Source organism: Dipodomys ordii, unplaced genomic scaffold (genome assembly GCF_000151885.1).
Source record: "Dipodomys ordii isolate 6190 unplaced genomic scaffold, Dord_2.0 Scaffold20, whole genome shotgun sequence".
In the NCBI taxonomy this organism is placed as follows: Eukaryota; Metazoa; Chordata; class Mammalia; order Rodentia; family Heteromyidae; genus Dipodomys; species Dipodomys ordii.
Window position 1 is genome coordinate 5,151,003 of NW_012267236.1, and position 23,517 is coordinate 5,174,519.

General features: G+C 38.1%; 1 protein-coding gene across 2 annotated transcripts in view; it reads right to left on the reverse strand.

Moving 5' to 3' along the window:
- Lclat1 (lysocardiolipin acyltransferase 1) overlaps window positions 1–23,517 on the reverse strand; it is a 153,313-nt gene that overhangs the window by 119,140 nt on the left and 10,656 nt on the right. The window contains exon 1 of one of the 2 annotated variants that reach the window (XM_013013756.1): window positions 17,489–17,569. The exons of the other annotated variant lie outside the window; for it this stretch is intronic. The gene's annotated coding sequence lies outside the window, so the exon portion shown is untranslated. Of the gene's footprint in view, window positions 1–17,488; window positions 17,570–23,517 lie in introns of those variants that run through there. 2 annotated transcript variants of the gene reach the window in all.

Consider the following 23,517-nt stretch of genomic DNA (forward strand, 5'->3'; position numbering starts at 1 on the left):
TGTTGGTAGGAATGTAACTTGTTCAACCACTTTGGAAAGTGGAGGTTCCTCAAAAGACTCCACATAGAGCCCCTATAACCCAGCAATCCCACTTTTGGGCATTTACCCAAATGTTTACAAACAAGACCATACTAAAGCTACCAGCACAACTATGTTTATCGCAGCATTATTTACCATAGCTAAAATATGGAACCAACCCAGATGCCCCTCAGTAGATGAATGGAATTCTATGCATCCATCAGAAAGATTGACATTGCTCCATTTGTTAGGAAATGGAAAGACTTGGAAAAAAGTATATTAAGTGAAGTAAGCCAGGCCCAAAGAAACATAGGTCCCATGGTTTCCCTTATTTGCAATAACTAGTATGTCTGAGACAAACAGAAACTGTCAGACAAGTTGATGTTAGGCAAAATGAACCCCAAGATAAGGGTTCAATGTTTTTTTTCTTTCTTGCGATTGTTTCCAACATATTTATAAGATGATTTCTTTGTTGCTTTGTATGTCCCTCCCCCAGGGTATAAGCCCTGCTTTCACTGTATTTGATGTTGATATAATTTGTGGAGGGGAAGGGAAAAAACAAGCTGTTTAAATAGGGTTACAGGTGGATCCATTACAACAATGAGATGTATAAGGTTATGTTGTAAAATGAACTTTACAACTTTGTCAGGGTAGGGGGATGGAGGGAGGGGGGGGTGATAGGGGAAGGGATGGGAAGGGGAAACAAAGGAGGAGGCAACAATGCTTGATAAGAAATGTACTCACTATCTTGCCCGTGTAATTGTAACCCCTCTGTATGGTATTTTCACAATAATAATAATAATTTTTTAAAAAGAGCAATTCTGAAACACTATAGTAAAAAAAAAAATAGAGTAATAATTGAGTCCAAAACTAGGGTTACAGAGTAAAGTCAGTTACTAGGCTTTAAAAATAAAAGTAACAATTTCCAAATGAGACCTGTACCCTTCAAAATTACTGATTTGGGAAGGCTACAATACTTATTCCAACAATCCCATCCAGTTAGAATGTTTTTATAACTCCTTTTTGGGAAATCCCTGAAGAACTTTTTATAGATTTCCTTCAATAAATGGTAGCCAGTCTCCCAAAATGGAAGGTGCATTTGAATTTTAGAGGCACTTATAAAGTCCCATGAGGCTTGTTACAGAGAATATAGTGGGTCATCAAGCAGGATATCTGTATTTGCTCAAAAAAAAGATGTAAACAGAGTATGATGAGACAAATTTACCTTCAAGGCAACCCTGGAATGATAAAGCTTTCCAAGGTAACTGCTCTGAAGCACATTCTTCATTTTGGTATCAATGTAACTCAATTCCACAACTAAATATACTCTCATTTTGTCAGTAAAATGAGTAAAGAACAAAGGAGAATTACCTTTAAAATCTATTAAGGATCTTAGTCTTAAATTCAAACTAGGGAACTGAGATGTCCAACATTCTATGCAATTTGATTTAATATCTACCCCCTCTTCTCTGATCCTTCCTTTCTTCCTTCTCTCTCCCTTCCTCCCTCCCTCCCTTCTTTTCTTTGTCTTCCCTCCTCCCTCCATCTCTCTCAGTGTTCCCAATTCCCCTACTATGCATCTCAGGCTGGGATAAATACAGAAAAATCACCTAACAAAAGGATGGAACAGGAAGATCTCAAGCCCAGGCAAAGTTAGCAAACCTCATCTCAAAACCAAAAACAGGCAGGCATATCACATTTGGAAAACAGACTCTTCAGTAATACTTTCTCTTTCAGTAACTATCTTACTATATAGCATATTCAAAAGAACACGTGAATGAGCTTCAGTAGTGGATAAAACTATGATTCTAAACATAATGTGACTTCTAAATATAAGTAAAATCATATTCAGTGACAGATTAAGCAGGTTATGTGTTACTGATTTTGAAGTAGCCACACACACACTCTTTGTGCACTGTTATGGAAAAACATGAACTAAATTTAAATATATATATATATTCAAATGATTGCGATTTGTTTTCATTTAATGACAAGAGTACTTATAAAATAGTACTAGAAGGGCTGGGAAGGTGGCTCAGTGGTAGAGCACTTGCCTTGCATGCCTGAGGCCCTGGGTTCAATTCCTCAGTACCCCATAAGCAAAAAGAAAAAAGCTGGAAGTGGCACTGCGGCTCAAGTGGTAGAGTGCTAGCCTTGAGCTGAAGAGCTGAGGGACAGCGCCCCCCCAGGCCCAGAGTTCAGGCCCCACAACCTGACTCAAGAAAAAAAAATAATAAAATAGTACTAGAATTATTATATACATTTTGGGATTAAGTTGTATTCAGGGCCAATTAAAACATGCTTAGAAAAACTAACCTACAATGATTAAAATTCTATTTATAAGGGAAAAAATCTAAGCCACAAAAACAGTGCTTAGTTGTTTTTTTTTTTTTGGGGTCCGGTCATGGGGCCTGAACTCTGGGCCTGGGCACTGTTCCCTCAGCTCTTCAGCTCAAGGCTAGCGCTCTACCACTTGAGCCACAGCGCCACTTCCGGCTTTTTTCTTTTTGCTTAAGTGGTGCTAAGGAATCGAACCCAGGGCCTCGAGCATGCAAGGCAAGCGCTCTACCACTGAGCCACCTTCCCAGCCCCCAGTGCTTAGTTTAGAACAAGAACATGTACATAACTGCCAAATGAAATCCCTATTTAGATATCTGACTACAACACTGCAATTACCCCCGTCCCCCAAAAAAAGAATTTCTAAGTGTTTAAAGATCAAAACATCTTTGCATAATTTTAAAGTCTTATAAATTACTTTCCTGAAAAGGTAGATACTCTCAAGTTTTAATTTTTGTAATACTAACTCAAGAAGTTAACATAGACTAAACATTAAACTTTATTCTAAAATGGAATCCACCTATGAAATTCAGAATCTCTTAACAATCAATTGCTAAAAATTAATGGAGGCAATGTCCAGTGATAATTTCCTACAGTTCTTTATGGATTGTGCAAACTCCTAAACTTATTAAATGGTATTCAAGACTCCTTATATAAGCCAAGGTACAAAGAACTGTCCACAGAGATTCAAACAACTATATACTCTCATTTCCCACTTCCTGTTCCGTCACCCACAGTAAGCTTTTTGTTTCTACCATTCCACTGAAACACTAGGCATAAAAGCCCACTTTCACCTTGCCACATCCAATGGCACTTTTCTCTCCTATACCCACCTCATGGAACAACTCTACACTTATGGCCCTGTCCTCTTCAAATGTTAGTCCCTCTTGTAGCACCACTCTTTCCAGGAGAGTGAGTGATTCCTTAAGGAGTCATTCTTTTCTGATCAACTTGTTTCACTCTTCCTCTTCTTCTAAATGCTGACACTTCTTACCATTTAAACACTGATGATCTTCTCTCTACCCTTTTCCTTTCTCTATGCTATCTATCTACCTTTATTCTTTTGCAATGCTTTTTATTGATTTTCCCAAAATAGATATCCAACACAATCTTCTTTCAGCTCTAGACACAGATTCATCTGATGAATGACACTTGCACAATAAATGTCTATCAAAGCTAGCATATCCAAAATAAATGTCCTAATTATTCCTCCCCTGGCTGTTCCATGGCTCCTAATTTTTCTCCATTTCAGTCAATGGTCTAAGTATCCACACCAAGATGTTCTCCTAGGATGTAACTTTGATTCCTTTCTTTTCCTCACTCCCCAAAGTCATTAAGATCAGCAAGAAGTCTGTCAACTGCATCGCCAAAATAAATCCTAAATCCAATATTCTGGAATAAAACCTTTGTCAAAGCAATAATCTTTGGGTTGGGCAATTGCTGCCTTCTCTTTCATTTTTGGTCAACCCAGAAATTCAGTCCTTTCTCCACACTGAGGAAAAACAATCTTGAGAATCTGATTGTACCATTTTGAAGTTTTCAAACCTTCAGTGGCTTTCCATTGAATCTTGAGTAAGATGGAAATTCCTATAAAATTTACACGTCTTGCATGAATGGGCCTACACACTTGACCAAGAGCATTGTCTGGCAGTCCCCTCACCAGTTCATTAGCAGGCTGTGACCTTCATCAAGGATGCATACAAATTGTCCAGACAGCCTAGAATAGTCTTCTGAGATTTTTTTGCTTAAACTACCTCCTTTTCTTCCTTTTAGGTGTGTGGTGTCAGCTTAATGTCAATCCCTAAAGAAGTATTCAACAAGGCTGGCCCGTATTTTAATCCTCTCAGTAGGTATTCTTGGCCCCAATCATGATTGCTTCATTTCCAATTCTCATTAGAGCTTGTTGCTATTTTACTAATTTGTTTTCTTGTTTTCCACCTGTTATTGTTGTTTTCCCTCTAAAATTTTAGTACTGTAGTTCAATGTCTGTGAGGATGTCAATCAATTCAAGCTCAGAGAACGCAAATTAAAAAGGACTTTATCTGTGGTCAAGGAATTTCAATTAAGGAGGGAGATTAAACAGCCTCAAACAAGTGTGTTGAAAAAGTAGGAAAAGTGGAAGTTCATATAGAGAACTGCATATGGACAAAAAAGAAGACTATATGACCAAAGTAAGATGAAAATGTACATAAAATAATAACCTCTAGATAGGTATTTTGAGCCTCTGTGGGCACTATGAAACTGTCTGATTATTCCTTCTTCAAATGCTGGGAACCAAAGAAAGTGACCAAAGTTGACAGTCTAAGTACCAGCTGAAGACCTATAATAGTTTTGCTTCTACATTTTGCAACTACATTTTGAAAAGCACATCCAATGTTATTTTCATAGTGATTTTCCTTCTATTGTCACAAGGGTTATGTCAGAATTGTTCACTATTACATCCTTTAAATAAGACCCAGGACACTTCGGGAAAAAAAAAAAAGGCTTAACATGTACTTGTGGAAAGACTTAGTATAAAAACAGTAAGTCAGATAAACTGCCATTACCCTGAGGAAAGGGTATTCAAAACCTGTTAAGCAAATATGATTCAGTTACCAAAATGTCTTCCAATTGTTGGCCCTTACAGTATTTTTGAATTTATATCCTTTCTATGTAAAACAGTAAAAATACAGCAAATAGAAAGATATAATGAAAAATGTCACTTTGTAGTGAATATTTTCTATAGTCACCAATGCGCTGTCATATTTTTACCTCCACCATAGATACAGATACAAATATCATGGTATATGTAAAGTTTAAAAGCACAAAATTTTACAGAATAGCGAGATTTCAAACCTAGTTCTCCTGTCATTCAAGCTAGATAGTTGTTTCTTGTTTCTTTGGGTTTTTTTTTCCTTTGTTTTTCTCCTTTCTTTTTTTTGTTTGGCAAACCCTTGCAGCCTTTCTAAAACTGAACTAAGCCAAGTACCAGTTATTCATACCTCTCATCTCAGCTCTCAGGAGATTCAGATCTGGAGGATCTCAATTTGAAGCTAGACTAGGCAGAAAAATCTATGATGCTCCATATCAAAAATAACCAGAACAAACAGAGCTGGAGATATGACTCGAGTGGTAGAGCACAAGCCACACAAGCAATACAAACATTCAAGCAACCATGAGGACCTGAGTTCAAACGTGGGTATCATAAATAAATAAATATATACATATATAATTTTTAGAATTTGAGGTATTTTTTGTTTTTTTCTTTTTAAGTTTTTTGTTCTTTAGTGGGGGGTACATGAGGAGTCTATCAGGGTCTCACTATTGTAGCCCAGGCTCATCTAAAACTTGTAAAACCTCCTGCATCAGCCTCCAAGGACTAAGACAACAGATGTGCATCACCACATCCATCAACATTCTTACTTTTTAGAGAAAGAAAAACTGGCCTGAAATGGAAAAAAAGGACTTAGTCAAAGAATCACAACTGAGAAACCCAACTAGACCCCTAAGAAGCCAGGTGTGCCCTTTAGTTTGTGATATAAATGAGAAACTCCACCTGAATATTACATTTTAAATTATTGCACAGTGCAAAACCAGTCTTAAGTCTCCAATTACAAATATTATGCCATATAGTATACTCTTTGGTTAACAAAATTAATTAAAATCTTTTAAAATAAATCTGTAATTTTCCATTCAGTAAAACTATGTAAAGTTGCACTGAGATAGAATGTTATTATAAAATCTCTATTCTTTTAATCAATTTACAGTCAAAATTTTAACTCCCAGATGAAAAATTAGGCTTTGTAGTTTGAGAATTCTATCAAAATATGGAAAGACAATAGCCACAGAACTAACCTCAAGTCAGGTAGCATTCCAAAATTCAGCTGTACTTAGTCTAACAGAAATTACATGATAAATAGTGATCAGGTTTTCAGGTCAGCCTACAAAAGCAAACTCTACTCAAAATGTACCTGAAAATAATATCAATAGCATAATCTTTAACCACTATGAATAAAATCTAATCTGGAATCATTGTCTCTGACTGCCTCCAATTTCCTGTTAGTTCTCATAGACTGTGGGAGGCCCCTCTCCTATGGGCCTGCTCTTTCAAAGGCCTCTGTGACTGGCTTGTACATATTTTTTCCCCTTCATCAACACTCATCACTTTGTTCACAGATTCTGGCCCACAAATTGTGGACCACAATTTATTTATTCCTTAATTTCTATTGCTTAAGTAACATTTTGTTATCTTTTCACTGCCCGAAAAACCTCTAGAATAGTAAAAAAGAAGAAAAATACAAGGCCAGTTATGGTGGTTTATAATCTCAATTACAAGGGTGGGGAAATCAGAGGGATCCAAAGCCATCTGGGACAGAAAATTAGCTAGATCCATCTCAACAAATAAGCCAACTATGATGGTGAGTGTCTATGATACTAGCTACTCAGAAGGCATAGGACTGTTTGTTTACGGCTAGCTGTTGGCAAAAATGAGAGACCCAACTCAAAAAATAACTAAAAACAAAAAAAGGTCTGAGGGATGGGCTGGCAAGGTGGCTCAGTGGGAGAGCGCTTACCTTGCATGTATGAGGCCCTGGGTTCGATTTCCCAGCACCACATAAGCAAAAAAAGAAAAAAGCCAGAAGTGGCGCTGTGGCTCAAGTGGTAGAGTGCTAGCCTTGAGCTAAAGAGCTGAGGGAAAGCACCCAGGCCGAGTTCAGGCCCCACAACCAGACCCCCCCCCAAAAAAAAGGTCTGAGGGAATGACTCAAGTGGTAGAGCGCCTGCCTAACAAGCATGCTCAAATTCCAGTACTGCCAAAAAGTAAAAAAAAACAAAGTAGAGAAAAAAATTCATAAAAATTACAAGAAATCTTTAAGTGTTTTGACCACTTCACCAAAAAGCACAGAAGAGTCCAATGAGATTTTTATAAGCTCCTACTTTAATTGGAATGTTCTTGTCTAGTACCCCTGCTTAATCCTTCTAGACTTTAAATCTTACACTGGGCACTTCTGTGCATTTCTCCTCCCAGAAGAAAACTTCCAATTTCATTCTTTCTCATGTTCCCTCTCATTTCTCATACTCTAAATGGAAAGACACACCGAAAACGAGTCTTTGGTGCACACAGTACTGAAATAAGAGATGAGACCTAAGGGGCAGTCAGGCCCTGAAGGTCATCATTAATCTGTGACTTGGTTATATACAAATTAGGGATTATATATCAATCTCTGGCAGAAAGAAATAGTTTGATAAACAGAAACTAGAAAATCTCATGGAATTTTCAAAAAACAGCAACCTTATATATCACAATATATAATAATGCCTGTGTTCATCAAGGCTCACCCTATCTTTCCAAAGATTAGACTGAAGATTAACCCTAAATTGTCTCTATATAATATTGACCCAAACACAACATAAAATGTCAATCTAACACATCAAAAGCTAGTTCTAATTTGATGAAATGAATTTACCTACAAATAGAAAAATCAATTTCTACTTAGTCAGTGATGAAACCTAAAAGGGCAACAGCTACTATAGCCTTGAAAATCCAATGGGAGAGAATGGTAAATGGCTCCAAAAGGCAAAAAGAATCTAAATGCCATGACTTCCCTCCAGGAAATGTTCAGCAACATAATAATTTGTAATTTATTCTAAATTACAAATAATGAATATTTTAAAGAAAGTAATGTAGGATGAATGAATAAATGTGTCAGTCAAATACATCTTTAAAATAAACAACTTACATGCTGGATCTATAGATACAAATTATTAAACTACCACTTATATGACAGTCTTAAGCAATGTAAAGAAAATATGATCAAATACAATTTGAGCTGACTTGGTACAAACAACTAAGTACCCCAATAGAGAGCTGTAAACAGTTAAAACTACATTAACCTACCCACTATTATTTTACATAAGCTGGTCCTAGTTCTATCACTTACTATATGACCCTATGCAAACTATTCAACCTCTCTACATCTTGATTTATGCACTAGGAAAATAAGATTTGCTTCAGGATTATTGTGAGAATTAAATGACAAAGAAAACTGCTTTGAGAATCTCTAGAACAGAGTGCATGTTCTCTAAAGACTAGTTTTACTCATTTGATGCATGTTTACTTGAACTCATATCCATGACTTTGCAACCTTCAAAACCCTAAAATGCTAAGCACTCAGTAAAAGCTAAGTATTTGCTGGCTGAGGACTAGTGGTGTATATTGTGTCTAGAACCTTGAAGCTAGGAGATTTTAGGAGTTATCTAGAATAATTTCATTAATTTAACCTAAGACTTATTAGGGATTGTCAAATCTTTGTTCAAACACATCTGGGGACAGAAATTTGTTATCTCAACAAAATATTTAAGCACAGTATTAACTGCTAGAAAGTTCTTTCTAAAGATTTCACTGTACTGATTATTGCCTCTCAAAAGGGTTTCTGGAAAGACAAATTCACTAGGGGGCATCATTTATCAAGAGAAATTATACCAGAAATAATCATTTTAAAAGAATTTTTCAATTATTATTCTGACAGATACACTGAGCCCAGTTGAACAAAATATGTATGTTCATTTTAAAGTTATTTAACATATACTGATATGGTCAAGAGGAATTAAAATGAAGACTGTCAAGTTGAGGGTCATGAAATCCTAAATGTACCTATCTTGGTATACAGATAAGTGATTCAGATTATAATATAATGTCAGTTCTTTTCAACCTATGACATTGTCTCTCAATAATCTGATATAATTTTAATAAGTTTGTAAGAGAAAAGCATACAAAACAAGATTGCATTTGTTATATCCCTTATAGCCAGAATACAAGTCACCATCAGTAACTGGGGAAAAAAAAGAAAAAGATATGATACCAAAGAGCAAATTATAAATATCTATAAGACTAACAAGAAAAAGCCAAACCCAAATCTACTATGTACAATTACTGAAATTATAAAACCAAATTATGTTTAAATGCTTTTGCATTAACAACATAATGGTACAACTATAAAAAGTCATCAGGTTCCAAGAGGGTAACACCTACCTACTGCTGTTCACAATAACATGGGGAAAAAATCATGACCAATACCAATTACCATATTTGCTTACGATTTATACAACTTTACACTATCGGAGCTATTTTACAACTCTGTACCTTATGCTGCTAGGTAGAAGATTTGATTAACTTCCCAGTCTCTGCCAGCCCATCCCCCCCGGAGTTCTGTCTCTATATGCAATATATTTCAACATTCTTTCACTGCACATAAATTTGTAGATTATTTTATATTTTCTCTGAACCCGCTAATCATGTGCTTGATTCCCTCATCGACTGTCAGTTAAACAAACCTTTAACACATAGTTCTTTTAATACCTAAGTCCCAATCTTTACCTACCAAGGACCTTTAAAGACATTTTGTGGTGTTTAAGCTATTACTTTGCAATGAGAACCAACAGGTGACAATCAATAGCAAAGACAAGTCAAAAACCAATGGTTACTATTTAATAATTAATGTAAGGATAAATAAAATTTTGTTTTTAATAAAAAAAAAACAGGTTGGTAGCCCTCTCCTCCCCTCAGGGCAAACAGTAGTTTCTGATGGCTTTGGCAATGAAGTTCTTGGTGGCTTAAAACAACGGAAATTCATTGGGTGCCAGTGGCTCACACCTGTAATCCTCTACTCAGGAGGCTGAGATCTGAGGATCGCAGTTCAAAGCCAGCCTGAGCAGGAAAGTCCCTGAGACTCTTTATCTCCAATAAACCACCAGAAAACTGGAATTGGCGCTGTGGCAGGGAACTAGACTTGAGCTGAAGAGCTGAGGGACAGTGCCAGTCCCACAACTGATGACACACACACACACAAAAACAGAAATTCATTGTCTAGTGCTGGAAGACCAAAGCCTGAAATCAATATAAGCATAAGAGGAGGCCATATTTCCTCCTGATCCTCAGGGATAATCTGTCTTGTTCCCTGCCTCTTACCAGAATTCTTAGTATTCCTTATCATTCCAATCTGCCTCCTTGGTCACATTGCTTCCTCTTCTCTATATACCATCTCCCTCTGCCTCAACTTCTTAAGGATACATATGATTGTTTTTAGAGTCCATTTATTCAATTCAGGATAATTGCTCCAGCCTCAATTCTCAATTTAATTATAAAGACTTTTATTTACTATATAAAGCAACAGTGCACAAGATTAGCACTTGGATACCCTAAATTACGATCCATTTTCAATCTACCACAAGGTTTCTCTTGATAAACCAAATAGGTCAAACCTTTGGTTAAGAATTAGAAAATTCTGCTGGAGGCCAGTGGCTTACCCTGGCTATTTGGGAGTCCAAGATCATAAGGACTGTAGTTTCAGGTCAGCACATGCAGAAAAGTCCATGAAAGTCCATCACACAAAAAAAAAAAAGACACTGGGTATGGTCATTCCAGCTACAACATAAAGCCAAAAGCAGACAGTGGTTCTATGCAGGAAGTAAGACCCTATCTCAAAAGCAAGCACAAAAAAGGGTATGATTTATCAACAAATTATCTGCCTAGCAAGTTCAACAGTCCAAATTCAACTCCATCACACACACTCACCCCAAAAATAATATGATAATCTTACTGTCAGAATTTTAGGAGAAAAGGACATAACTCTTCTTCTCCAGGCAATGTGAACAATCCCACTGAAATTAATCAGGAATCCCATCAAGTGTATAAAAATGTATCAGAGACCATCTCAAAAATTTTACAAGAGAGCTGGGTGCCGGTGGTTCACGCCTGTAATCCTAGCTACTCAGGAGACTGAGATCTGAGGATAGGTTCAAAGCCAGCCCAGGGAAGGAAAATCCATGAGACTCTTATCTCTGATAAACCACTCAGAAAACCAGAAGTGGTGCTGTGGCTCAAGTGGTAGAGCACTAGCCTTGAGCTGAAGAGCTGAAGGACAGTGTCCAGGCCCAGAGTTCAAGGCCCACAACCGACAAAAAAAAATAAAAATAAAAATACAAGAGAAATTTTGTCTATTATCTAGTGCCAGTGGCTCACAGTTGTAATCCTACTCAGGAGGCTGAGATCTGAAAATCTATTTGACTCTTATTTATAATTAACAACTAAAAAGCCCCATCGATATCTCAAGTGGCAGAGTACTACCCTTGAGCAAAAAGGATCAGGAACAGCATCCAGGCCCTAATTTCAAGCCCAAAGACTGGCACAAAGAAAAGAAAGAAGGAAAAGAAAAATATGGATCAAATTTTATATATAGTTTCTTCTGAACCAACTACGTGCATGCAACAGAACACATATACTTAATAATTTTTTTTCCAGTCCTGGGGCTTGAACTCAGGGCACTGTCCCTGAGCTCCTTTGCTCAAGGCTAGCATTCTACCACTTAAGACATAGAAACACTTCTGGTTTGTTCTGCTTATGTGGTACTGAAGAATTGAACCCAGGGCTTCATGCATGTTAGGCAAGCACTCTACCATTAAGCCACATTCTCAACCCCTTAATAAATTTGTTAAATCAAGATTTCTTTCCCTTGTACTTTCGTGGGGGGGGAGGGTCTTTTTCTTGGCAGGATGTTCTTATGACCAACATACTTTATAGAGTTGAGTAATACTAAAATAAGTTTTTAAATAAATTTGAAACAAACTACTTTCCAAAGGCAGCAAAATTTATTTTTATCCTCTAAATTTTTCCAGACAATTTCAAGGTCCACTAGCCCTTGAATCTCCTCCAGAATTGAGCAGTTTTAATTCCATGAAATTAAAATAGATTCCAGATGAATGAGGAGCTACATGTAAAATATAAAAATGGAAAAAAAATCCAATAGTCACATATGAAAAGATATACAACAAAAATGAGATTAAGATAATGTTATAACATGATTCCAATCACTACATTTTCATATTTGACACTGTTATCTGGAAAACATGAGGGAAGCAAGAATTGAAACATAGCTGCTGGCTAGGAGCATAAACTGATAGTGCTCTTTGTAAAGGCAATGAGAAAAAAAAACTAAAAAGAATTTTTAATGTATATACATTTTACTCAATATTTTCATCCTAGTCTTCTCTACAATAGTGGCAGGCGCTGGTGGCTCACGCCTGTAATCCTAGCTACACAGGAGGCTGAGATCTGAGGATCATGGTTCAAAGCCTGCCCGGGCAAGAAAGTCCATGAAACTCTTATTTCCAATAAACCATCAGAAAACCGGACGTGGCACTGTAGTTCAAGTGGTAGAGCACTAGTCTTGAGCTGAAGAGCTGAGGGACAGTGCCCAGGCCCAGAGTTCAAGGCCCACAAAAAACTAATGGCTGGGATTTGGCTGGGGGGCGGGGGGGGGGGGGGGGGGGGGAGGGCAGGGAACAAAACAATGTTTCATTCCTGAAACTTATATATGTAAAAATTAGAATGATGATTATCAATAGATATAATGGCTAAATTATGATAGTCATATAAAGAAATTTATGTAGCTACTTATAAAAACATAAAAGTACACAATGTAAGTTGTCATTTAGAAAGTTAACCATGATAAAAGATGTTTAAAAAGCAACTTACAGGGCTGGGAAGGTGGCTCAGTGGTAGAGCGCTTGTCTTGCATGCCTGAGGCCCTGGGTTCGATTCCTCAGTACCACATAAGCAGAAAAAGCCGGGTGGTGCTGTGGCTCAAGTGGTAGAGCGCTAGCCTTGAGCTGAAGAGCTGAGGGACAGCGCCCAGGCCCAGAGTTCAGGCCCCACGACTGGACCCAAAAAAAAAAGCAACTTACAAAATAAATGAGTGAATTTAAGAGAAAGAAATAAAAATACTAAACATATCAATATATGATAATACATTATGAAGCCACATTTTCAGAGTACATGGGAAATTTCTAACAGTACTATTTGTATTCTATTTTCAAAAATAGAATACAAAACTGTATACCAAACTGGGGATATAGCTCAGAGGTAAAATGATTGACTAGTCATTTTATCCCTAGCACCACTAAATTAATTAAAAGTTCATGAACAAAGAAGATTTCTGAAAACTATTCTTTATCAGAACTTACTCAACCTAAACATGGTTTACTTTAAATACCTTTATTTCAATGTCCCATAACTAAAACTGTTCTAAACTTTCATGATTTAAAATTTCTTTTGGTGAGCTCAATAATGTATAAAAAGGTAACTACTGAGCCAGGTGCCAGTGGCTCACACTTATAATCCTAACAAATCAGGAGACTTAGATCTGAGAATTGTTTTTCAAAGCCAGCCTGGATAGGAAAGTCTGTGACACTCTTATCTCCAACTGACCAGCAAAAAGCTAGACGTGGAGCTGTGGCTCAACTGGTAGAATACTAGTCTTGAGCACAGAAGCTCAGAGCCAGCACCTGGGTTCTGACTTAAAGCCCCAAGAATGGTGGGGAAAACGGAAAACAAAAAACAAAAGACAAAAAAAGTCAACTCTTGATAAAATCATAATCAACATGCTTACTCAAATATCAAACAAAGATTAGACATAAAGTCAGTGGATCAAAACAATCTGCTTTTCAAGATTTTGGGACAAGGCATATCCCCTGGTCTCAGAAAAGGCTCCCTCCAGACAGAGAGGAAGTATTCATTGGGACCAAAATTTACTAAATATACTCATGTTCTTGCTGCCTCTCCACCACAATTCTCAAAATGCTACCCTCTCTTCAAGACCACACTCAAATTATACCTGCTGTTCCATGAAGCTGCTCTCCCTTTTAACTCAAAAAACATTTAATTACCAGAACTACTCAATTGGTTAGCATGTGCTGTTTTTATACCAACATTCTTTTCCTACATTCTAACTTTCCAATTATATTTTACAAGGAGCTAGAACACACATGTTGTATCACTAATAAAAACTAGAGATAAAAATGGAGTGACCTATCCAAAAAACACAGTAAAGGTTTGTTTTGTTCCACGTAAAGACTGGGGTGGTGGTGTTAGTTTGTACCTTGAATAACTGCCTAAAGAAATGAGTTTTACCTTGCAGTAAGAGAGCAACTAAAAGTTTCTGAGCTGAGAAATTATGTCTGAGTTTAACAGGAGACACTTGTAATACCAGCATTCAGGAGACTGAGGAGGATTAGTGGGGATTGTTGACTTCAATCTTCCTGTAGGTTGGCCAATATAGGTAGATACTAAATTTAAAAAAAAAAAAAAAAGAAAAAGGATGTGATAAAAAGCTTCTTAGAAAAGGAAGTTCTTATCTCATACAGTAGAGGAGAGTAGTAACATTTACAGAAAGAAAAGCAGTTGACTCAACATAAAAAGTTAAAGGACTTCAGGGTAAAAAGCACTGAATTCTCCAACAAGATCTAGCTATGTAACCCTGGGAAAATCATGACTTTGCTTTTTCTACCCAAAGAACAGGGTAATAAAAGCAGACCTGACCTCACTGTGGTGTTCTATAAAATCATGCATCTAGCACAATAACTACAATGTCTGACAGAGGCAGGCACAGAGTTCTCTGATACCAAGTCTGTGACACCAAGTAAGTGCCCTACAATTCACTTCATTTCTGCTATTCAATCAGATTCCACAGGTATGGAAGAAGATGCCCACAAAAGTGCTGTTTCTGCAGATGTCTCCAGGTTTTCCACAGTATGGTCACACTTGACTGCAAATCCAGAGGTTCCCAAAATCCTTCAATATTTCACTACCACAACTCTGCAGAAGCAATATATTTAAACAACCACACCTTTACGATAAAGGCTGGACCCAAGTAAGAGCTACATAGGGCAAGGTCCAGGTGAGAGAGAGAGAGAGAGGCCTCATGCTCTGTCCTTAAGAATTCCAGGAGTCATTGCAACAATGAGATGTACAAGACACTATGTCGAAAAACGAACTTTACAATTTAGGCTATGTCAGAAAACGAACTTTACAAGTTAGGGGGAGTGTAGTTATGGAGATGGGAGAGAAGGGAGGGTAGGGGAAAAACAAAGGAGGAGGCAACAATGCTTGATAAGAAATGTACTCGTTATCTTGCCCATGTAATTGTAACCCCTCTGTGTGGTATTCTCACAATAAAAAAAAAAAAAATACAGCCGGGCGCTGGTGGCTCACGCCTGTAATCCTAGCTACTCAGGAGGCTGAGATCTGAGGATCGTGGTTCAAAGCCAGCCCGGGCAGGAGAAACCGTGAGACTCCTATGTCCAATAAACCACCAGAAAACCAGAAGTGGCGCTGTAGCTCAAGTGGTAGAGCGCTCGCCTTGAGCTGAAGAGCTGAGGGACAGCGCCCAGGCCCAGAGTTCAAGTCCCAAAACCGAAAAAAAAAAAAAAAATACATTAAAAAAAAAATGTACTCATTACCTTGTTCATGTAATTGAAACCCCTCTGTACAGTATTTTCACAATAAAAAACTTATTTAAAAAGAAAAAAGAGTTCCAGGAGTCATTTTGAATACACTTATCAATGAAAATAGAATAAAGAATCTCAGTGAAAGCTGCTGGCAATAGGGGATACGGGGACAGAGAAAGAGAAAGAGAAACAGGCTCTGTCCAAGGGTAGGCACTAAAGAGGAGAGGGAGGATTAAAATGGTAGAAGTAAACTGTTCACAAACTGAAAATTAAACAATGAAACCTGGTGAAATTTTGAGAAGAGTGACAGAGGGAAAGACTGCAATATACTTTAAACGTGTAGAAATGTATCAATGAACTCCATGAACCTAAATAACTAATGCAAAACTAATAATTTAAAAAGAAAAAGAAAAACACAATCCACGGGTCAATCACCTAGCACATTATGTGATCACCAAAACCCCAGGCTTTTTATATGGGATTTCATTACTACACATGACTGATTAAATAACTAGCCACAGGACTGAACTCTGACCCATCCTTCTCACCTCCTCTAAGTCCTCAGAGAGCACAGAGTAGGGCTCAAAGTTCTAAACCTCTAATCTTAGTCTTTCAGACATGGACAGTGCCCTCATTAAAACTATTTAAGGACTTTGGGCCCAGGGTGTGATGTCACATGCTTAAATCCTAGTTACTTAGGAAGCAGAGATAGGAGGATTATAGTTTGAAGCCAACCCAGGCAAAAGTTAGGATATCAGTCTCAAAACAAGCCAGCTGTGATGGCACAGACCTAAGAACTTAACTAAAAAACTAACTAAAAGAAAAAAAAGGTCTACAGCATGGCCTTACCTAGCAATCTCTAGGCCCTAAGTTCAATTTCCAGTACAGATTCCCAGTATTCCTATCAGAAAATTTCACAGGATTTTGAAGCTCTCTATTATGGTCAAAGGAAAGATCAGAGACTATTCTATCACATATAAAATAAAAGGAAGATGTTATTTTAGAAACCAATGAGTAGATTATTAAAGAAATACAAGCAAAAAAAAAAGTATTACAAAACAGCAATAGAAAAAAGGCTGGAGGAGGGGTTAAAACTGTCTATTAAGGTTTAAGCCCAGACAATCAAATAGAGGAAACAGGCACATCCCAGGGCAGGAAGGTGGCAAGTTGAGGCAAAAGGCTGATTAGCCAAGAATTTCAAATGGGCATTGGCCAATGCACCTAGAGATGTGAGAAGATAAGGCCAGAATTAGTTTTCAGTTACCCACACAGCCAAGATCCCCACCTCCTAACTCCTCAAAGCACTCAGTGTTCCAAGGAGATACCAAGTCAATAGTGCCATTTCAATCAGTATGTGCCCTATAACAGTCAACTAAAAGCAAGTTACTGCTTACAGCAAAAAAATGCAAGAAGGTTAAATTCTAAAACACATTCCACTCTTATTTTGGACTCTAAACAAAATGGCACAAAATGGTACTTCTAATCCTAAAGACTGAAAAAAAAAAATCAATCAAGTACCAAACAGAAATGTTGATTTTATTCTTTGACAGAAGCATATCATTTTATTTTCTATCAAGAAACAGCTTAGTAGCACTGTGGTTCAAGTGGTAGAGCACTTACCTTGAGCTGAAGAGCTCAGGGACGGCACCCAGCCTCAGAGTTCAAGCCCCACTTTCAAGAAAAAAAAAAAAAGTAGCTTGTAATATATATTATCAGAAATAAATGCTTACTCTCCAATGAGAAGGTTTTGAAGCAAGCAAAGACTATTTCTACACAAGCATAAACAAGACCAACTATGACCAACTCAAAAAGCTATGTGTATCTGGACACAAAATGAAAACCTGAAGTATGGAAACCTGCAAGAACTTACCCCAAGTTTTTACAGTCCTGCTTGTAGAAAGTACATTCAGTGGCTAGGAATGGCCTTCTTTATCACTCATTAATTAAGAAGTATCACAGTTTATGGAAAATAAACTTTTCAACTTCCTAGAAGAAAATTCCAATTTGGTCTTTTAGAGCCTGTGAACGTAACAAAATGAGACAAAATAAGCTAGGCACTGATGGCTCATACCTGTAATCCTAGCAACTCAGGAGGCTGAGATCTGAGAATCATGGTTCAAAGCCATCCTTGGCAGGAAAGTCTGTGAGACTCTTAACTCCAGTGACCACGAGCTCAAAGTGGTAGAGTGCTGGCCTTGATCAACAGAGCTCAAGGACATGACCAGGCCCAGAGTTCAAGCCCATGACCAACAAAATAATTAATAATAATAATAACAGCCACACTGCAGTGGCTCATGTCTATAATCCTAGCTGGAGACTGAGACCTAAAGATAGTGGTTCAAAGCCAGCCAGAGCAGCAAAGTCCATAGGCCCCTTATCTCTAATACAATACACTACTCAGAAAAAGCTAGAAGTGGCACTGTGGCTTGGTAGAGCACTAGCTTTAAGCACAAAGAGGCTCAGGGACAGCACTCAGGCCCTGAGCTCAAGCCCCAGGACTGGCAAAAAAAAAAAAAGGACAAAATAAAGAACACAAAATCTGGGACACTGTAGTAGTCCAGTCAGATGGTCATGGTGTAAAGAGGTTGTAAATATCCATGGAAGTAAAACACTGAAATACAACTGACTCCATTCCTACTAGTACCACCTAGGAAGGGACTGTGTTGTCCTGACGAGGAGGATGGAAGTAAGATGACAGCCTAGCATGTGTCCTACAGATTCCAGAAAGACATAAAGTCTGAAATAGTAGCATTGTTCAGGTCCTTAGAGTTGCTTTTCCTTAAGAGCAATGCTAATAAACAAAGACAAAATCTCCACCAGGAAAGGAAGGAATGGATAAGGGGAGGCTCTCCTCCCTCACACACGCTTAAAACATGGGTGACAAAAGAAAATTTCTGATAAATCCTTAGTTTAATTGCAAGGGCATGAGGTGGAGAAGGGAAGAGGTAAGGGAAGTTCATCAGTTAAGAGGTGAGACCAGCAAAACTAGTTTCACATTTTATAGGAGGAAATCTTGACTTAAACCACAATACAGACCATCAAACAAACAAGCACACACACACACACACGCACACACACACACACACACAATTCAAGCAATCTTCAGCCAAATTTCTTAATTTTCTTTGTTTGCTTTTCAGGTAGGGCATGACCACTTCTGCCCTGGATCACACTGGACTACAATCCTCACAGAGTCTCCCATCCACCTGGAATTACAGAAGTGTACAGGGAGCCTGGCATCACAGGGTACTATTTAAACTTTCTGTACTATAACCCCCAACCAATCCATAAGCAACAATTATTTCCTCCTAACTGCCCTCCTATCTAAAATCTGTCCTCACTTTGTATAATTATACCCCTCTTATCTACTGTCATAGAAGTTTCAACGTAATTTATGACTGTCCATAATGAATACTGGCAAGGATGTTAGGAGGAAAAGAACCTATTATACTTACTTGGTTAGTATCAAAATTAGTTGAGCCACAATTCCTGGATATATTTCCGAAGGAAACAAAGTCAGCATACCATAGAGATTCCTGCAATCTACATTTACTATAGCACTATTCACATGTCATATAATCAGCCTAGGTGGTCTCCAACAATAAATGAAAAAAATAGACTAAATACAACAGAATATTCCAGCCATAAAGAAAAACACTGTTAGGTGTTGGTGGCTTATCCCCACAACCCTAGTTTCTCAGGAGGCTAAGATTTGGGGGATGAAAGTTTGAGACCAGCCCAGACAAAAAGGGTCTGTGAGACTCTTATCTCCAGTTAACCAGCAAAAATCCAGAAAGAGAGGTATGACTCAAATTGTAGAGCACTAGCTTTGAGATAAAAAGCCAGAAAAAAAAATGGATAAAACTAGAGCTCAGAAAAAATATGGCATATTTTCCCACATGAAGAATCAGGTGTCAAGAAAATAAAAGCAAAAGGAGGGGATCAAGGAAAGAGGAAGGAGGGAAAGTAAAGGTAAATATGATCAAAGTACATTAATTTTAGGTATAAAGGTGTCATAGTGAAACCCATCAATTTGTATGAGTAGTATGTATACACATACATGCACACCCATATAGCCTTATCTGAATGAAAGCTTAAACAATACCTTATGAGAAAAAGACTTGTAAATGGATGTATATTGAATATTGTATGAAAGGGCTATAATTTGGATTATCACAACATGCCCTAAATAAAATCCCATGTAGTATAATCCTTAAAGAGGATGACAACCAGAAGAGGAAGACTGAAGTAAGGCAACCTTGAACCAAGGAATGTCAGTAGTGACCAGAAGCTAACCAGAAACCAGGAGTGACTCTCCTCTGGAGCCTCTCAAGGTGAAATGGCACTCCTATATTTGGTCTTATTTAATTCATATTGACTTCAGAATTCTTGTCTCCAGATTTTTTTGTGTTTTTGCCACTACCAGGGCTTGAACTCAGTGTATCACTCTTATTTGGCTTTTTTGGTCAGGGCTGGCACTCTACTACTTGAGCCACATCTCCATTTCCAGCCTTTTGCTGTTTAAGCAGAAATAAAAATCTCATGGATTTTTTTTGCCTGCCAACACTGACTTCAAACTGCTATCCTTAGATCTCAGCCTCCTGAAAAACTACAATTACAAGCGTGGGCCACCAGTGCCTGGCTTATCTCCAGAATTCTGAGGAAATAAATGTGTATTGTTTTAAATAACATACCTATCCAACTCTTAGGTACATTGTAAAGAATAAATACATATGGAAAAGCCCTTTGAGAGGTTTGAAGTAAGAACAACAAGAGGGAAAAACACACAATTTATGCTTCCTAATTCAAAGCAAGAATGTAACATCCCTAATGTCTGGAGAGTTAAAGAAATTCTACATAAAAAGGTAAGTAGAGCTGTGGGAACAATCACATCCAATGTAGACTCCATTTTCTGAAGATTAGCCTACGATAAGAACTGCTTATCCCAGTAGCCCAGGGAAGAACCAATGATGTTTAAGTCTGACTTCTAGTATGTTTCTCCTCTGAAGAGAAATGAAAATTATGATAGCTTCATTACTATTAGAAATAAATTAGCAAAATAAGGCCATTCTAGCACTGCATTGGCTACTGTAGATCATTTCAGTCTTACTTTTCTTCTGTTCTCCCATTCATAGAGAATAAAGCAAACATAATTCTTCCTTTAAACAACTGGTCTTATGAGTTAACTGTATTTACAATATTATGTAAGTTTAGCCAGGTATGATGGTTCACAGTGGAACATACCTTGTAGTCCCAGTACTTGGGAAGCTGAGGATATAGGATAATGAGTAGCATACATAGAGACCTTGACTGGGGGAGGGGGGAAGAAACACCTGACAATATTTTTTATGAATTTCAAAATGACATAATGAAACATGTCATAATGATACATGAAAAAAAAGAAAAACGAATAAGGTACTTAAAACTCCCAAATAACAGAATTACCTTAACAGCTATAGGATGCTGCATTTAGAACTTTGGCCATTGTAATACAAAATTTACTCTTATTCAAAACTCCCTTAAATTTAAAACCATAAAGCCAAGCACCCATGGCTCACGCCTGTAATCCTAGCTACTCAGGAGGCTCAGATCTGACGATCGTTGTTCAAAGCCAGCCCAGGCAGGAAAGTCCGTGAGACTCTTATCTCCAATAAACCACTCAGAAAACAGTGGCTCGCTAGCCTTGAGCTGAAGACCTGGGGGACAGTGTTCAAGCCTAGAGTTCAAGCCCCATGACCAACAAAAAAAAAAAAAACACCACAAAAGTACCAAATTTTATAAGTACATCACAATTTGTTAATCTGTTCTGCTGCTGATATACATTTGCATTATACACAATGTAGAATTATTCTGAGTAAAGACACTACAATTTTTCGTGCATCTAGTAGACAATGGGCATCTTTTAATTTTAACCATGCTGGAAGGTAGGTATATTATACAGTCTCGTTATTGGTTTTTTTTCCCTGTTGTCTAATACTGCTGAATCTTTTTATATGCAAACTGGCCATTTCCAGTGACTGTTAAGACTTCTTTGCATTTTTAATTAATTTTTTTTACTATTACACACACACACACACACACACACACACACACAGTCCTTGATAAGACATTTGAATTGCAAATTTCTTCTTGCAGATTGTAACTTTTAATTGTTTCTGTTAACCATGACTTTAGATGGAAAAACTGTCAATTTAATAAGTCTGAAGGCAAACTTATCAATCATTTTTTAAGGTCAATGCTTTCTGAGTCCTCTGAAGGACTCTGCTCTGTCAACTCTACTACTAGTTCTTTGATTTGTATTCATAGTTTCAGTAGTGCTGAAATAAATGAAACCCTGGAAAATTTGCCCTCACAGTTGACTTTCAATGCATTCATATTGTCTGATTAAGTACCTGATAATCTTAGTGTATTAAATGTTTGGGTAATCAGTTTTAGAATTAAATCATCCATCAGTGACTACTTCTGTATTAAAAATCACTTCTGAGCTGGACCTTGTGTTATATGTCTATAATCTCAGTAATGGGAAGACTGAGGCAGGAGGAGCTCAAATTCAAAGCCAGTTTTAGCAAGACAATAACTTCTGTACAAATATATTAACAATCTAACATTAGAAAAACTTTAGTATACACTGGAGAGAAGTTCTAAGATGGCATACTAGAGACAGGGCAATCCCAGAGCTCTGTCTGCACAATCAGAAATACAAAGTCCTAACCTGGAAATCCAGCTCAAGAGTGAACGCCAGGGAAAGGCAAGCAGTCAGAGCCTACTGCCAATCAAGAAATGGTAAAACTTGTAATTCAGAAATAAGAGAAAAATCAACAAAAACAACAACAAAAAAAAAACAGCAGAAGTGGCACCTGTGGCTCAAGTGGTAGAGCGCTACCCTTGAGCTGAAGAGCTGAGGGACAGCACCCACACCGACAGAAAAACAACAGCAAACCCAGCAAGTCCTGGAAACCAGGTCACATTGCAGCACACCAGGCTGCAGCCTGCAGCTCTGTGCAGATCACAGCTTGGCATTGCTGTCTGCACAGTGAAGAGCCCCACTCAGAACGAAACCACATTCAGAGCAAACCTCCACTTTGGGAAGCCCACCACACCTAATCGCCCTCTGCTTGTTGCAGATCACCGATCAGAACAAGACAATGGCTAGAAAGCAACAGAGAAAATGAATGCACAGACAAAACTCATGAAGAACCAAAAGCACCAAACACCATGAGTCAGGCACTCACCACCCCTAGGTGGCCAGTGAGAAGGGCTGGGGAGGAACATTTAACCCCTGGCTCAAAAGCAAGCTGAGACATAGGAAGGTGAGGAAGGAGCATAAACAAGAGACAAAATTTGAGCTCAGAACCCAGGTCTCAGCCTGCACCAAGAAAGTGAGGGTTTAACTTCCTTTAGGCTGTCAGGAATTGGCGCTTGGGGGAGTGTAGGACAAGGGATAAAGTTCTGGTGCTCAGTACTCCAAAGACAGTCTCAGCCTATACCAGGCAAGAAGATTCAGCCTTTGGCCAGCTGCCTCAGAGATTCTACGTGGGTGAACCCGGGACAAAGGACAAAGCCTGTGGCTCATACTCAAAGACTACACTAGTCTTGGCCCACACCAGTGCCTGAAGATCTAACCTCCTGCCAATCTTGGACAAAGAGTGTGGCAAAAGCTTCCAACCAAGCCCACCACCAATTCTAGTACCACCAGGAACCCATACAGAGAGGAACCAAAAGGCAGTACTCCAAACCAGAGTCCCACCATTCAGCTTAGCCTTCGGAGATGAGGAAAAAACATGCCTCCAGCCAGTGCTACCCAGAAATGGAGACCTGGGGCCAAAAAGTCCCAACTTCTGACATCTGCCCCCAAACTCAGTCAACTGTGCTGAGTGAAAGGTGGGCTTCTACCCCCAG